Source organism: Ziziphus jujuba, chromosome 5, assembly GCF_031755915.1.
Source record: "Ziziphus jujuba cultivar Dongzao chromosome 5, ASM3175591v1".
In the NCBI taxonomy this organism is placed as follows: domain Eukaryota; kingdom Viridiplantae; phylum Streptophyta; class Magnoliopsida; order Rosales; family Rhamnaceae; genus Ziziphus; species Ziziphus jujuba.
In genome coordinates, this window is record NC_083383.1 from 4,809,816 (window position 1) to 4,828,432 (window position 18,617).

An 18,617-nucleotide genomic window follows, 5' to 3' on the forward strand; every position below is an offset into this window, starting at 1 on the left:
CCACTGGGGTGTTGACTCGACACGGATGAAGACTAGGCCAATCACAAGAGCTCAAATTAAGAGATTTAAGGGCAACCTGGGAGTATTTATACAGAGGGTAATCAATCTCAACAGAGCTTGTCCATACTTGAAGATACAAAGCCTATTCGAAGCATCCAAGTGGTGGAAGCCGATACGGACCCGGGTGACGGTTTTGGTACATTTTTGGAGTTCGAGAAGCATGAAATGGTTCCAATGCTTTATGGGTTCAATACATATGCCTAAGAGGTCATGGAATCAAGTTAAAGAAGCCTCAAATGCAATCAAAAAGGGCTTGTACGGACAACTTCAACAATTTGGCCGAATTTGCTGTATTGCTTGTTGGCTTTACTGTATTTTACTGTATTAGCCTTTTCTTATTTTTCCAAGCATGGGCAACGTGTGGGCCTTCATATTCAGTTTATTTGGCATCCTAAAAAGCATCTAGAAGCTGATTTGGAGCTCAATTTGATCAAAGATTGGTCAAAGTCAACTTAGTCAAAAAGCTAGTATTATAGTTTCCTAATTTGATTCTACTTTTTGTTTTAGGAAATTACCATTACTTTTTAGTTTTTATTTATTTATTTTCTGAAAAAATAAGTTTAGGAAAGTTATTATTTTATTATTTTCATTGTAAATTAATTAATTCCTAATTCAAAATAAAGGAATTAATTAATCCAAATTAGATTAGGAAAGGAGTGAGAATTTCGGCCACCATAGAACTCTTTATTGTGTGGCCTGTTTTACCTAGGGTTTTTAGGGTTTACTTTGTTTCTTTCAAAGCCTATTTAAAGGCTTATTTTTCAATATGAATACAACTTTAAACTTTGATTTGATTAAGAAAATACTTGTGAGATTAATTATCTCTTTGTTCTTTGTGAACACCTAAAACACCATTAGAGAATTGGTTGTTTTAGCTTGACTTATCAATAGGTTTTCCATCCCCTATTGTGGCGTCTACATTATACCAAGGTTTCTAACCACAGGTTGGTTAGGGGTTGAGGTCCAATCCATTAGAACTTGAACTTAATTAAGATCCGGGCTAATATAATACGGGTTTCGGAGCAGGTCGTCCTAGGTTCGTATCAGAAAATACTTGTGAGATATATTATCTCTTTGTTCTTTGAGAACACCTAAAACACCATTAGAGAATTGGTTGTTTTAGCTTGACTTATCAATAGGTTTTCCATCCCCTATTGTGGCGTCTACATTATACCAAGGTTTCTAACCACAGGTTGGTTAGGGGTTGAGGTCTATTCCATTAGAACTTGAACTTAATTGAGATCCGGGCTAATATAATACGGGTTTAGGAGCAGGTCGTCCTAGGTTTGTATCAGATCGTCACTCTTAGATACATTATTTGGATAACTAAAATTCTGATAACTATAAAAAGAATTTTTTGGTGCACCTAAAAAAGAACGATCGGTGTCATTCTAAAAAATTTAAAAATATATGGAGTAATGGTCCCTATTACTATCCCTAGAGAAAAAAGTTTGATCAGATATGAAATTTTGAATGTACCTCCTGACGCCGACTAAATGATCAACATTACTGTAACTATAATTGTTACTCTCAATTCCATTAGGAATTTTTTTATTCATATGATTTATAGTTGGATCTTTATTTGCATTGGTATTTTCATTTTCAATATGATCACCAAAACTATCCATTGATTTACTTAACCCACACCTGTGTTCTAACCCCCTCCTAAACAATATCAAATCAAACCAGCATTTTTCTACAGAGCATTCTTGCCCCTATTTACATGAAAATACAATAAATGAATAGTCATTTGATAAAAATCATTTGAATATTCCGATTAGAATTTAGAATCAGAATAAGCATATAAATCCAATCGCTAGGTTTATTAACTAATAACAAGTAGATACTGAAAAAAAAAAAAAGTGATTGTCCCATGCGAGAATCCAGAGTATCTCTTCTCCATATATGATAAAATAGGATGAAATCTTTTTCAATTCAAAATAATTGAAAAAGGTTTTCTTTTATTATAAATAGCAAATAGTGAGTTCCTCCATGTTGTGTCAAATTCACATTGAAAAAAGAAAAAGTTGTTTTATTGTACGAATATGAAGAACCTTTTTTTTGTAAAATCTCACCTACTAATCAATTTCTATTCCAACACGAAATGGAAAGGATAATATATAGGATGGGTAGAAGAAATTGTGATACTCGACTCGATCCATGATCCGAAATGGCAAGATATCATAACATATAAAATAAAAATATAATTAAAAAAATTATAATTAAAATATATAATATAAAAAATAAAAAAACTACACCAATCTTAAGGATCCAAATGATTAATTATGGATCCAACACAACAATAGAAAATGCTAATATAATAGAAACGAATTATCTTTTCTGTATACTTTCCCCGGTTCCATTGTTACCACACACTTTATGAAATCAATCAGATCATATAGATATCCCTTCAATTGAACATAGGTCATCAAAAGGATCTCAGAGACTCACCAAAGGATGAAAGCCAGGATCTTTAAGAAAATGGATTCCTATTCGAAGAGTGCATAACCGTATGGATAAGTTCACACTAACCCGTCAATTTGGGATCCAATTTGGGATTTTCCTTGGGAGGTATCGGGAAGGAATTGGAATGTAATAATATCAATTTATACAGATACATTTATACAGAAGAAAAGGGTCTCTATTGATTCAAATGTTGTACCTACGGGATAGAGATAGAGAAAGAGAAAAAAACCAAAGATTTCACATAACATAGTACTTTTGATCATAAAACCAGTATGATTTATTTCGTACCTTTCGCTCAATGAGAAAATGAGTCAGATTCTACAGGATCAAACCACTGGAACTTAAGCAATGATGGAAAGGAATAAAATAAAAAAAGAAATAAAAAAAGAAAAGAGAGGGAAAAAAAAAAAAAAAAAGTAAAGTAGAAAAGCCCAGATTCCAAATGAATGAAAACATTACTAAATTGGTCCTAGTTACTCTTTGGAACGGAGTGGAAGAAGGGAAGAGATTCTTGAACGAGGAAAAGGATCCAATGACTTCAAAAGAATTGAACGAGGAGCTGTATAAGATGAAAATCTCATGTACGGTTCTATAGAGTGACTTATCAGTCAACTTTTCTACTACCACCCCTAAAAAACCAAACCTTGCCTTATGTAAAATTGCCAGAGTACGCTTAACCTCTGGATTGGAAATCACTACTTATATCCCTGGTATTGGCCATAATTTACAAGAACATTCTGTAGTTTTAGTAAGAGGGGGAAGGGTTAAGGATTTACCCGGTGTGAGATATCATATTGTTCGAGTGAAGTGTATACAAGTGAAGTGTATGCTAACCTAATAATGAAAGTTTCGTAAGGGAACTTGAGCAGGCTACCACGAGACAAAAGGTTTTCTTTCTGATGAGATTCTATTCGGAACTATTATATGTCCAAGGTCCAATATTGAAATAAATTTAGAGGTTTTCCTTGACCTTGTCAGTGTCAACAAACAATTCAAAATGCATCGACTTTTTTAGAATAGGTCCGAGTCAAATAGCAATGATTCGAAGCACTTCTTTTTACACTATTTTGGAAACCCAAGGACTCAATTGTATGGATATGTAAATACAAGATTGCCAATCCTAGCAGGAAAAGGAGGGGAATAGACACTCAATTTAAAGTGAGTATATAGAATTCCACTCGATCTCATAACATATAGAATTTTGTAGAAAGCAGTATTCGATGAAAGTCGTATGTATGGCTTAGAGGGAGATCTTTCATATCTTTCGAGATCCACCTTAATATATGGGGTCAAAAAGCCAAAATAAATTATTTTAGCCCTTACAAAAAGAAAACTGATTCTTGAACCCCTTTCACACTCTTCTCACGTTGAGGTATTGCAGAAGAAAAAATTGCAAAATTCGATCCAATTTATCGTAATTGATTAGTTAATATGTTAGTTAACCGTATTCTGAAACACGGAAAAAAATCATTGGCTTATCAAATTACCTATCAAGCCATGAAAAGGATTAAACAAAAGACGAAAGCAGTAAAAGCAAGACGTGTAGGCGGATAGACCCATCAAGTGCCCATTGAAATAGGATCCACACAAGGAAAATCACTTGCCATTCATTGGTTATTAGGGGCATCCCGAAAACGTCCGGGTCGAAATATGTTTTCAAATTAAATTATGAATTAGCGGACTCTAACAAAGGAAGTGGCGATGCCAAGCAAAAAGGAAGATACTCATAGGATGGCAGAGGCAAATAGAGCTTTTGCACATTTTCGTTAATCCATGAACAAGATCTATATAGACACATAGACCCATGGATCCATACATCTCGATCGGAAAAGAATCAATAGAAAAATAAATAATTGGAATTGATCGATATATTTCTCGAAAAAAACCGAAAAGGAAATGAAAGACGAAACATAAATCATGGATCAACTAAGCCCTCTCGAGGACTTATTTAGGAATAAGAAAGAGGAATCTCATGTAAATACCATGGAATAAGGTTTGATCCTATTCATGCAGATTTCGTAAAAATTCCATTCCAAGAAGTTCGAAACAATTGGGATCTTTTGGGGATTGGATGCAATAACTAATTCATGATTCGGCATGTTCATAATGAAAACTTCATTCTCGATTCTACGAGAATTTTTATGAAAGCTGTTCATTTGTTTCTCTTCGATGGAAGTTTTATTTTCCCAAAGTGTATCTTATTTTTTGGCCTAATTCTTCTTTTGATGGTCGATTCAACCTCTGATCGAAAAGATATACCTTGGTTATATTTCATCTCTTCAACAAGTTTAGTAATGAGCATAATAGCCCTATTGTTCTGATGGAGAGAAGAACCTATGATTAGCTTTTTGGGAAATTTCCAAACGAACAATTTCAATGAAACCTTTCAATTTTTTATTTTACTATGTTCACCTTTATGTATTCCTCTATCCATAGAGTACATTGAATGTACAAAATTTACTATAACAGAGTTTCTGTTATTCGTATTAACAGCTACTATAGGAGGAATGTTTTTATGCTGTATTAACGATTTAATAACTATCTTTGTAGCTCTAGAATGTTTTAGTTTATGCTCCTACCTATTATCTAGATATACCAAGAAAGATGTATGCTCTAATGAGGCTACTACAAAATATTTTTACTCATGGATGGGACAAGCTCTTCTATTTTGGTTCATGGTTTCTCTTCGCTATATGGTTCATCCGGGGTACAGATCGAGCTTCAAGAAATAGTGAATGATCTTATCAATACACAAATGTATATCTCCCCAGGAATTTCAATTTTGCTTATATTCATCACTGTAGGAATTGGGTTCAAGCTTTCCCCAGCCCCTTCTCATCAATGGACTCCTGACATATACGAAGGAATGCGGTTCGTTCGATAAATTCCTACCTCTTTATCTATCCCTGAGATGTTTGGATTTTTCAAAACTCCATGGAGATGCAGAAGAGAAATGCTATCCCCACTTGGACCAAGACATAAAATTTTACTTGTTCAAATTACAATTAAGGTGAAGCAGGTCAGGAACAACAAATCTCTTTATGATAAAGAGAATCATTTTGCAAGTTCGTTATTACAGGTAGTTCCTACAAAGCATCGGACTAATGACATATACAACACTTGAATTCTTGATGTAGGTGCTACATAATTGGTTTTCATCCTCCAGATACTACGAGTGTAATTGGGGCATCCATCGACAAAAGGATCACCTTAAGATGATCATCTCATGCCTATTAAGAATGAATCAAATCAGATGGTTCTATTTCTCAATCTTTCTGACTTGCTTCTATAGAACCAAGGTCGAAAAGATTGAGAAAAAAGCAGTCATTCACAACCACTGATGAAGGATTCCTCAAAAAGCTAAGGATTAGTAATCCTTTTTCGAAATCAAATTGGTTCGGTCTTATACATACACAAGGAAGGTAATAAAAAAAGAAAGAAGATAAGTTCATCTTTCTTTTATCACTTAGGATCCGTGCGAGATCAAAGTCTCATGCAAGGATTTAAATGAGAGAAAGAAGTGAGGAATCCTCTTTTTGACTCTGACTCTCCCGCTCTAGTTGTTGCTTTTCTTTCTATTACTTTGAAATTAGCTGCTTCAGCTTCCGCCACTCGAATTTTCGATATTCTTTATTATTTCTCATCAAACGAATGGCATCATCTTCTGGAAATCCTAGCTATTCTTAGTGTGATATTGGGGAATCTCATTGCTATCACTCAAACAAGCATGAAACATATGCTTGCGTATTCATCCATAGGTCAAATTGGATATGTAATTGTTGGAATAATTGTTGGAGACTCAAATGGTGGATATGCAAGCATGATAACTTATATGCTGTTCTATATCTTCATGAATCTATGAAATTTTGCTTGCATTGTATCATTTGGTTTACATATCGGAACTGATAACATTTGAGATTTACAGGATTATACATGAAAGATCCTTTTTTGGCTTTCTTTTTAACCCTATATCTCTTATCCTTAGGAGGTCTTCCTCCACTAGCAGCTTTTTGGGAAAACTTCATTTATCCTGGTATGGATGGTAGGCAGGCCTATATTTCTTGGTTTCAATAGGACTCCTTACGAGCATTGTTTCTGTCTACTATTATCTAAAATTAATCCAGTTATTAATGATGCCCCTTTGACATCTCTTCATCTGTAAAGAATTCTCCATGTAAAAAAATCGAGACAATGGGCTAATCTTTGAATAGGAAAAAAAGAGGATCTGCAGGGTCCAAATGAATTGGCTTATTCAAGAAAAGCCTTGTTCTTTGGAAGATCCATCTTGTATTTGGTACTGTATGGTTCCACTCTGCAAGAACTCCAAATCATTCTCTTGAAGCCTATCCTCTTCATGATAAATGATCTGCTTGCCCCGAAATGACCTGGCCCAATAGGGAAATCCCAATTCATTGGGCCTTTCGATACAATCAAATAGAAAGCCCCAAAGGTGCCATATTCTAAAAGCTTAAACTATGTGATTGAATAAATCTCCTTCCCTTCTTGAAATTCCAATTCGCATTATTCATAGAGAGATCTCCGATCAATGATAGAATAAGATCGATTTTGCATCATATGTAAGGGATTCCTTGGTTTGGGCTGAAGGAGCAATGTCATTTGATCATTATCAAACTGGCTGCAATATTGTTTGTCTGTGAGGATCCCACCAGAGTGCCTTCTACTTCTAATAGGCCATGAACTAGATCAGAATCATTCTCAAAGAGTCCATAAGAAGTGATCCCATTTTTTTCATCGAGTTTGGGTAGAGATCAAAGGTCTTGAGCGACCGATCCAGTATAACAACTTGTTGAAATGTGGTGATCTTGCCATAATCTGCAAGGTAGCTTGGTTACACTTGCACTCTTTATTTTGCAACATCAAAGACCAACCATTATTTATGTTTATGCATTTTATTTTATCTTGTAACGTTTAAGAACAATATCCTTTTTGTAATGCCCTAAGCTTAATTAACTAAAGCTTAGGGCCTTTTTATCTAGTTGCTGGAATTGTATTTCCAGCAACATAAGTCCACTTCCTTGGATGCCGTTTAATGAAGGTTTGGGATTTGGATCTCAATTTTGGATATAATAAACTTGAAAATTGGAGGGAAGCCTTTTTGAATATTAAACGGTGTTCTAGCCAAAAATCAGATAAAACAAAGTCCATTTACCCATTCAAAAATAATCAAACCTGAGGTAGTTTTGTCCAGATTTCTGGGCAACAAAACTGCACAAGGGTCAGATTGTTTAGGGCTTAACTCAACCTTCCCAGCTCCAAATTGGACCATTCTTTTTGCTGCTATTTCCTAGACAATCTGACCCTTGTGTAGTTTTGTTGCCCAGAAATTTGGACAAAACTGCCTCAGGTTTGATTATTTTTGAATGGGTAAATGGACTTTGTTTTATCTGATTTTTGGCTAGAACACAGTTTAATATTCAAAAAGGCTTCCCTCCAATTTTCAAGTCAAATGGAGCTGGTTTTCAAATTCAAATACCTCAGACAAGCTGAACTGCCCATTAAAGAAGGTTTCTTGCATGCCTAGCACATTGATTAGAGTTAGTTGAGGTAGTTTGGCTTGGTTGGTTACTTTTAATGCTTTTGGATTTATTGCTCAATATGACAGCATGTCTTATTGTTGGAACCAACAACAATCATTCTTGACTAACACCTTGAATGATTGTGCTCTAGGGTACAACAACATAAACCTATAACAAATTCCATCATGGTATCAGAGCATAGTGTAATTTCTTAGGACCTTGTGAGCTTTCAACCTAGGCAATTTTATTTGTGAGAGGATCCCCCACCTAAAGCCTTCCAACCGAAACCAAAACCTCCCAAAAAGACTAGTTGAAACTCACTAAAACATCACCACCCGATAGCTTGTTCTTGTGTCCATTTTTCAAAACTTTTCAAAAACCATTTTTTCAAATGGCCTCACAATCCTTTGCAACCCCAACACCACCTAAGTTTGAAGGCCAAAACTATTCCATTTGGAGTCTAAAAATGAAAGCCTACCTTCAAGCCTTTGGTTTATGGGAAGTCATAGAAGAAGGTTATGTAGTGGAAGAGTTTAGAGCTAATGCAACCCAAGCACAAAGAAATGCACATGAGGCCGAAGTTGCTAAGGGGTTCAAGGCCCTCACTGCCTTGCACTCCTCCGTGAGTGATTCCATTTTTACAAGGATAATGTCATGCACAAGTGCTAGAGAGGTTTGGATAAAGCTTCAAGAGGAGTTCCATGGAAATACTAGAACTCGGCAAATGCAAGTTTTAAACCTAATAAGAGAGTTTGAGACCTTGAAGATGAAGGAGAATAAGCTTGTCAAGGATTTCACGGAAAGGATGCTCAAAGTGGTAAATCAAATTCGGGTCCTTGGTGAGCAATTGACCGATCAAAGGGTAGTAAAGAAAGTATTGGTGAGCTTACCCGAAAGGTTTGAAGCTAAGATTTCCTCCCTTGAAGAATCTAGAAATCTTAGTGAAATAATCTTGAGTGAGCTCATCAATGCTCTTCAAGCAACCGAACAAAGGAGAGCCATTAGAAAGGAGGAGACCATAGAGAGTGCATTCTATGGTGGCCACGGCAACAAAAAGAAGAATAAAGGAAGGAAGAGCAACAACACCAACCAAACCGGTTTTACAACCAACAAGAACACAAACAACAACAAAAGTGGATGGAATCAACAACAACAACAACAACAAAGCCATCAAAATCGAGGAGGGCATCCACCTTGCCCTCATTGCAAGAAGCTTGGTTATCCACCATCCAAGTGTTTTTGGAGGCCGGATGCATCTTGTGAAAGATGTGGAGGAAAATGCCACATTGCCAAAGTATGCAAGCAAAGGAGACAACAAGCCAATGTGGTTAATGAAGAAGCCGAGAACCTATTTATGGCCACATGCCTTAAGGCCACAAGTAGTGGTCTCGGTTGGCTTGTGGATAGTGGTTGCTCACACCACATGAGTTTCCAAAAGGATGGTTTTATGGAGCTTGACCGAAACTATAAAACCAAAGTGAAGATTGGTGATGGCCGGTTCATGGAAGTAGAAGGCAAAGGAGATGTGTGCTTGAACACCAAGGAAGGTACCAAAAATTATAAAAGATGTGCTATATGTTCCTAGTTTGTGTGAAAACTTGCTTAGTGTAGCACAATTGGTAGAAAGAGGATTTGCTTTAAATTTTGCAAAAGATGGATGTATTATATATGATGCTTGTGGTAATGAGCTGTTTAAGGTACCATTGAAGGACAAAAGCTATAGATTGGACCTAGTTACGAATGAACAAGCCTTAAAAATCAAAGTGGAGTCCATTTCTCAACTTTGGCATAAAAGGTTTGGTCATTCTAGTTATGGTGCCATGAAAAACACCAATGCCATTGTGAAGGACATGCCAAAGATTAAGGAGATGAGAAGCCTATGTGATGTATGCCAACTAGGGAAATCCACACGGCTTCCATTCCCTAAAGCCGGTTCATGGAGAGCTAAGGAGAAGCTTGAGCTAGTCCATTCGGATGTGTGTGGACCGATGAGTTTGTCATCAATTGGAGGTTGTAAGTACTTCCTAACCTTCATTGATGACTACTCAAGGATGTGTTGGGTATATTTTCTAACAACCAAGTCACAAGTGCTTGAGAAGTTCATGGAATTCAAGAAGATGGTGGAAACCCAAAGCAATGCAAAGATGAAGTGCTTAAGAACCGACAATGGTGGAGAATATACAAGCTTGGCTATGGAGGATTTTTGCAAAGAAAATGGAATGGTGCATCAATTCACGACACCATACACACCATAAAAAAATGGTGTTTGTGAGAGGAAAAATAGGACCTTGAAGGAGATGGCAAGGTGCATGATACATGAGAAGAACATGCCAAAGAAGTTTTGGGCCGAAGCCATATACACGCTAGCTACATCCAAAACCGAGCATACACCAAAGCCAATGAGTCCAAGACACCTTATGAGATATGGTATGGAGAAAAACCATCTTTGGACAACATAAAAATCTTTGGAAGTGTTTGTTTTCTCCATGTTCATCCACACATGAGAGACAAGCTTGACAAAAGGGCAAATGTGGACATCTTGGTCGGCTTTAGTGAGGTTACCAAAGGTTTTAGGGTTTTCAACTTGGAAACCAAGAAACTTGTGGTAACAAGGGATGTGAGGATTGATGAAGATGCTGTTTGGGATTGGACAAAGGAGGAGCTTCTTGTCCATGAAGATAATGCTCGGTTGGATGATGAAGAAGAAGAAACCAATGACAGTGACAATGAAGAAAATGAAGATGATGAGGAGGATGCACTTGAGACCATTGGAGCCAAATTGGAGATTGGAGATGGTGTTAGAGGAGAAAGGCCATTGTCCGAAATATATGAAAGGTACAATGTTGCCTTGAGTGATCCTACCAATGCTCAAGAAGCTATGCAAAAGAAAGAGTGGATAGAGGCCATGCAAACCGAAATGGATACAATAGAAAAGAATGAAACTTGGTCTTTGGTTTCTAAACCTAAAAACAAGAAACCAATTGGTGTAAAGTGGATCTTTAGGACCAAGTTCAACCTGGATGGAACAATATGCAAGCACAAGGCAAGGTTTGTGGCAAAAGGCTATGCACAACAAGCGGGTATAGATTATGGAGAGACGTTTGCACCGGTTGCAAGAATGGAGACCATAAGGCTCATCCTATCCATCTCGGCCTCAATGTCATGGAAGGTGTACCACCTTGATGTAAAGTCGTCTTTCTTGAATGGTGTGCTTCAAGAGGAGGTTTATGTCAAGCAACCAAGGGCTTCATTGTTCAAGAACATGAGGACAAAGTCTACCATCTAACAAGGCACTTTACGAGTTAAAGCAAGCACCTAGGGCTTGGTATGGCAAGATTGATGGTTACTTGATCTACCAAGGCTTTAGGAGGAGTTCAAATGAGCCAACACTATACATAAGGAATGAAGAAGGCATGATTGTTATCTCACTCTATGTGGATGATTTGTTGGTCACGGGTGAAAATGAAAAGGAGTTTGAAATGTCAAGCCTTGGTGAAATGAATTACTTCCTTGGAGTGGAAGTGATGCAATGCTCTTGGGGTATCTTCATATCTCAAGAGAAATACATCAAAGATCTTTTGAAAAAGTTCAACCTTGATGAATGCAAGCCAATGTCAACACCAATGAGCCAAGGAGACAAATACAAGAAGGAGGATGGCACACCAAAGGTAAACCCAACCCTATATAGAAGCATGATAGGAAGTTTGCTCTATGTATGTTCATCAAGACCAGATATGATGCATGCCACATGTGTTTTGTCTAGATACATTTTGTGCAACAGCCCTTCCTTTATCACAAATCCAAAGTTTGTCTACGAAGAGCAGATATAATTATATCAGTGTGTATAATTGATTTCTTCTATGTAATACTAATCGATAGGGCCTCATTTGTAAGTGCTACAAGATCTCGTACATTGGAACCCATGGTTATGGACCCGAATCCATTAGTATGGAACATTTTCTTTTCCAAATGAAATCCCCTAGTATATGAAAGAGTGAAAAAGTGCTTTCGTTGTTGTGGAATAAAAAGTCTTTGTATCTAAATGTATGTATTTAATTTATTTGGAGCTATTAGAGTGGGATCCACTTTTTGGGGAATATGAGTCAAAGCAATAACAAGAATATTTCTAATGGAACATCTTTCACAATCCTTGGAGAGATAGTTCACTAATAGACCGAGGGATAAGCAACTCGACTCATTCACATCCAGATCATGAATGTTTGGAATCCATATTATGCAAGGAGACATTGCTTTTGGTAATTCGAATTGAAGGGTGATATAAAATCAATTTATTTCCAGCATTATATCCATTCATCATAGTGAGAAGCTCCGGCTCCATATCAAGGTCACGGTCGATGTCATCACTATCATTAATATCGTCGCTATCATCAATATCATCACTATCATCAATAAGAAAACCCTTTTTATCAAGGAACTTGTTTAAAAATACTGTAATGAAAGGAACATAGGAATTTGTCGCTAAGTATTTGACCAAATAGAATCATCCAGTTCCTATAGAACCTTAAAATAACCCTAGAGAGGGATAAGGCTACGCGGAGCAAAAAAGGTTTTCCATGATATGGGAAATGAAAAATATTAGCCCCATAAGAGGTTTTGAATAAGTGATTGTCTGATAATGAGCAAGGAATATCCGTCTTTCTACTAAACAGGATGTATTGAACTCACAATTCATTAGACAATTTTTATGAATGTCAACTAAGTATCGTAAGTAAATTGCTCCCAGTTGTTCAATCATTTGATAACCAGAATCATTCTTTGATAAGTTTCACTATGAGTAAGATTCAATGGAATTTTATCAATCCTTTTTTTTGTCGTTAAAGTTGATAACTGAACTAAGAATTCTCTTTCTTTATCATCAATTAGATCACCATTCAAGACCCAGGATTCTATTTTATCATCAATCCAATCACCGTTCACTGTTTTTCTTTTTCTTATCAATGAATAGATCTCTTTACTTGTATGACTTAGATGTCTCATATTTCTTAAAAACACGATTCGATTGATGGGATTTTGTATTATACTTATGAATCGATGATATCGATGAGATTGATATACAAATATTTCTTTTTAGAACGTATTGATTTGACCCCATCAGTGGGACCACCACCCCATACCATGTTGCCGCTAGAAGTAGAACCCCGTATTTCTTCTAGAGAATCTCCTAATTATTCCAGAGCAACTAGAAAGAGATTCTTTAACCAGATAGAATTCAGTTTAGATGTAGGATACCTATCCAGAAGTTTTCATAACTCAATCCATAGAGGTGACTCATTATTTCGATGAATCATTTCTTTGGACAGAAGAAGATTATGTAAACACTTACTCGAAATCTCACTTATCAGATTCCATTGTGGAAGATAGTTTTTTCTGAAGAATTCACCATGATATATCTAATCCATGCATAATATCATGAATAATGGATACAAGTTTTTGGCTGCTACTTAGTATCGGCAATAGGCCTGAAAAAGTATCTAAAAATATCAAATTTAGATATTTGTATACTGTCGAAGTAAGGAACCATGGAATATATGTTTGGAATATATTCCATTTTGAGAAAGTTGAAAAAGCGCTATCTGGTTGAAAGGTTCTATAATCAGCCCTTTCTCGAGGCATTTCTTTAGACAAAGTCCCATTTTTTCCTCTTTTTGGATGGTAAATATTTCTCAGAACATGGAGTGTGAATTGAACCCATGTTTAAATTGAAATTGAGATACTGATGCAAGTTCTTCCCTTCTGAATCAGACAGATTCATATCTAAAAAAGGTTGACGATAAGTTCTTTCAAAATTGACTATTTGTCCCTCTGTTAGAAGTGTTCCAGAAATGTCTGCGATTGATAAATAGCTCTACGAATGAATGGATCGGATCAAATTGGAAAATGGAAGGATTTGTACAAGTTATACTTTTCATCACCATTTTGTAGAAAATTGTTAGGTATGAATAAGTTAGACACCTGTAACTCGATTGGTGAAATAGTATCTCTCTCCAAAAAAACATATTTTTTTTACCACCACGCAAAGAAAATATATTGTTGCGAATGAACAAGATATTGAGGAATGGTCCATACGTAAAATCATAATTATTGATATAGGCCTTTTCCACATAAAAAGAAATCAGTTGTTGCAATAAAAGAAGAAGTGATGTGGATTATTAAAGAATCAAAGTCGATTTGCTTTACAAAAAAAAGATATCAATGAATTTCTATGAAATGGTTTCATGGGACTCAGACAATTGTCTTGATCGTGGGATATCATTGAGAAATAGAAATCCGTGTTATCAAAAGATTTCCTATTATTATTTCTAGTATGGAATGAGTCAATCATCCACTTTGGTATCTTATTGAACAAAAATGGTGATATTGTTCCTCCATTGATCAAGAATTTCATTTTTTAGGAAGTATCATGATCATCCAATAAAAGAGTTTCTATTTTTTCAAACGAATAATTTGAAGACCTATGGATTCTAATAACTGAGTGCAGAGTTGATCATTCGACCTTTCAATTCATGGAGGTGGATCTCGGACTTATGAATAGGGATATTCATGAAACTCACAAAGAAAAAAGGAAGTGAGTTAGACAAAAAGAGAAGAAACTTGGACAAAAAAATAAGTAACTTGGACAAAATGAAAGGAAGTTTATACGAATCTAGGACGATCTGCTCCTAAACCCATAATATATTAGCTCGGATCTAATTATGTTCAAGTTCTAATGGTCACCTTGACCCTTAACCAAAAGATGAATAGAAATCCTGGTATATAATGAAGACGCCACAATAGGTGATGGAATGCCTATTGACAAGTCAAACTAAAACACTCATTCACTAATGGTGTTTTAGGTGTTCAAAAGAACAAAGAGAATTCAATCTCACAAATAATTTTTTGTATAAAATTCAAGCTTAATTATTATTGAAAAATAAGCCTTTAAATAGGCTACAAAGTCACGAAATAAACCCTAAAAACAAAAGGAACACCGACCATAAAAAGTAGTTTCCTATGGTGGTCGAAATTCTCACTTCTTTTCCTAATATAATTTGGATTAATTAATTCCTTTATTTTGAATTAGAAATTAATTAATTTACAATGAAAATAATAAAATAATAACTTTCCTAAACTTATTTGTCCAGAAAATAAATAAATAAAAACCAAAAAGGAATGGTAATTTTCTAAAACAAAAAGTAGAATCAAATTAGGAAACTAAAAGACTAGCTTTTTGACTAAGTTGACTTTGACCATTCTTTGACCAATTTGAGCTCCAAATCAGCTTCAATATACTTTGTAGGATACCAAATAAGCTGATCATGAAGTCCCACACGTTGCCCTTGCTTGGAAGAAAGAGAAAAAGCCAACTCAGCAGAATACCGTAAAGCCAGCATAAAATACAGCGAAAATAGGCCAAGTTTACTAACTGTCCCTACAACCCCTTTTCGGATGAATTTGAAGCTAATATGACTTGATTCCATGTCCTCTTAGACTATGTATTAAATCCATGAAACATTGGAACCATTTCATGCTTCCCGGCCTCCATAATTGCACCAAAACCGCTACCCGGTTTGGTACCAGCTTCCACCACTTGTATGCTCAAGATAGGTCTTGGATCTTCGGGTATGGACAAGCCTTTTTGAATATGAATTACCCCTGGATAAAGGTAGCAATATTGTCCTTAAACTTCTTAGCTTAAGCACTAGTGATCGGCTCGGACTTTATCAGTATCGAGTCGGCACCCTAGTGGGTTGTCGGTTGACGGGTTCTGGCGGATTCGCATCAAAAGTGACTTAAACAAATCTTTTTTTTTTCCAATAAACTCAAACCAATCAATTGAATATTGATTAATACATAATCAATTGAACACTACTTGAAAATGAAAATGGCTCTTCTGCTAAAAAATGAAATGTTCCAAATGTTCTTGTAAATTCTTGCTCCCATTGGACCATTTGTATCTATATGCATTAGGATCCCAATTCATGGATCTCTCAATTTAAGAAATAAAAATAAGAGAATCGAACCATTTCTTCTAACTCTTTTTCAAATTTGATAAATGTTGGTTGATCGTTTATTTCATTATAGTTCTATGATTCAGACTATCATTTCATATTTGATCCCTTTGAATTCCATATTTGAAGTGCGATCGGATCTGTTCATTAAAAAGAATCGATTCAATGCATTTCTTATGTACCCATAGAAGTTATATTGGATTTGAATCATATCTTGAGTTCAAGTTGATTATGTTTCACCTCTTCCTCGGAGAAAGACGATCAAACAATTCCCAACCATGGTCCTTGTGGGTCAGATCATCCATAGAATATACAAAAAGAAACTTCAGATATTTGATATCTTTCTCTTTGAATGAGATCTCAATTCTAGCGATAGTTTCATTACATATCTTACAACTCGAATTCCTCTTTTTTTTTTATCCAGTTCCTCTACCACCGCAAACCTCAGTTAGATTTAGGCATGATACACTTTTTAGTTATTGGGAGAACCAAATCAAAGAAACAGCTTTTACAGATCTTTTGTCCTTTTGGAAGATATAGGAGTGAAACAATCATCCTATTGATATTGGAAGGCCCCAAAAGATTCTTCCAATGTATCATTTCTAGGTCCAAAGAAATTCCTAGGTATAGGAAGAAGCCCTATCAAATAGAGATTTTTTCTTTCGACCATCTTTCAATTGTTAATACAATATATAAAGACTGCTACTACAAATAGCACTACACCTTTGATCATGAAATATTGATTGCTTGTTGAACCATGTAAATGTGAATTGCGTGAAAGTAGGATACTCCAAATTTGGGAGTCCAAAAGTTTATAAAACGTTCTTGATGGAAAAAAAAAATGTAAATGAAAGATCCCACTGAATTCAATTGGGTCCATGAATCTAAGAAATAGTGAGAATTCTTGATCTCTCTCAATATCTCTCTTAATTTGAAAATCCAATATTTGAATTGATGTCCTTTTAATGAGTCCTAGTAAATTGCATTGATTTATCCTAAAGATTTCATTTGAATTGGAATTTGGTTATTCACCATGTATGAGGATCCCCGCTAAGCATCCATGGCTGAATGGTTAAAGCGACCAACTCATAATTGGTGAATTCGTAGGTTCAATTCCTAATGGATGCACGCCAATGGGACCCTCCAATAAAATAAGTCTATTGGAATTGGCTATATATCAATGGAATCTCATCATCCATACATAATGAATTGGTGTGGTTTATTCATATCATAACATATGAACAGTAAGAACTAGCATTCTTAGTGAGACTATAACTCATAGGGAAGAAAATAGATTTATGGATGGAATCACATATGCAGTATTTACAGACAAAAGTATTTGGTTATTGTTGAAAAATCAATATACTTCTAACGTTGAATTAGGATTAACTAGGACAGAAATCAAAATACTTAATAGCATGGCAATACATTTATACAAAACTTCTACCCCGAGCACACGCAAAGGAGCCATAGACAGTTAAGTGAAATCCAATCCACTAAATAATTTGATCTATGGGTAGCATCATTGTAGTAAAGGTCATAATGCCAGAGGAATGGTTACCGCACGGCATAGAGGGGAAGGTCATAAACGTCTATACTGTAAAAGACATATATGGTAGAATCATAACTCTAGAATACGATCCTAATGGAAATGCATACATTTGTCTCACACACTATGGGGATGGTGAGAAAAGATATATTTTACATCCCAGAGGGGCTCTAATTGAAGATACCATTGTTTTTGGTACAGAAGTTCCAATAAAAATGGGAAATGCCCTACCTTTGAGTGTGGTTTGAACTATTAATTTACATAATTGGAAGTAACCAATTAGGTTTGCGACGAAACCTAGAAATCGATCACTGATCCAATTTGCATACCTCTACAGGATAGACCTCAACAAAAAACTGAAGAGTAACGGCAGCAAGTGATTGAGTTAAGTAGTTCCTTATATAAAATTATTGACTTTAGAGATATAGTAACATGGAGAAGACAAAATTATTTCAAGCATCGACAAAACCAGAAGTGGCCCTTGTGTCAAAGAGAGGAGGACGGGTTATTCACATTTCATTTAATGGTCAGAGGTGAATTGAAAGATAAGCAGTGGTAATTCTAAGGATTCTCAAGGGGAAAAATAGAGATGTCTCCTACGCTACCCATAATATGTGGAAGTATCAACGTAATTTCATAGAGTCATTCGGTATGAATGCTACATGAAGAACATAAGCCAGATGAAGGAACGAGAAGACCTAGGATGTAGAAGATCATAACATGAGTGATTTGGTAGATTTTGATTCCTATATATCCAGTAATGTGGTACTTCATTATATGATATATATATATGTCCATATATGAATTATACGATATATATATATATAAGACCCATCTGTATAGATATCATCATCTACATCCAGAAAGCCATATGCTTTAGAAGAAGCTTGTACAGTTTGGGAAGGGGTTTTGATTGATCAAAAGAAGAATCTGCTTCAACCAATATGCCCTTAGGCAGGCCATACATAACATAGAAATCACACTTAGAAAGGGTGG

General features: G+C 35.6%; 2 pseudogenes; one reads left to right on the forward strand and one right to left on the reverse strand.

Moving 5' to 3' along the window:
• The first annotated feature begins 4,613 nt into the window (after positions 1-4,613).
• Positions 4,614-6,572, forward strand: LOC132803679 (NAD(P)H-quinone oxidoreductase subunit 2 A, chloroplastic-like; annotated as a pseudogene).
• A 5,701-nt stretch (positions 6,573-12,273) lies between these two features.
• Positions 12,274-13,327, reverse strand: LOC132803696 (protein Ycf2-like; annotated as a pseudogene).
• Positions 13,328-18,617: the final 5,290 nt, after the last annotated feature.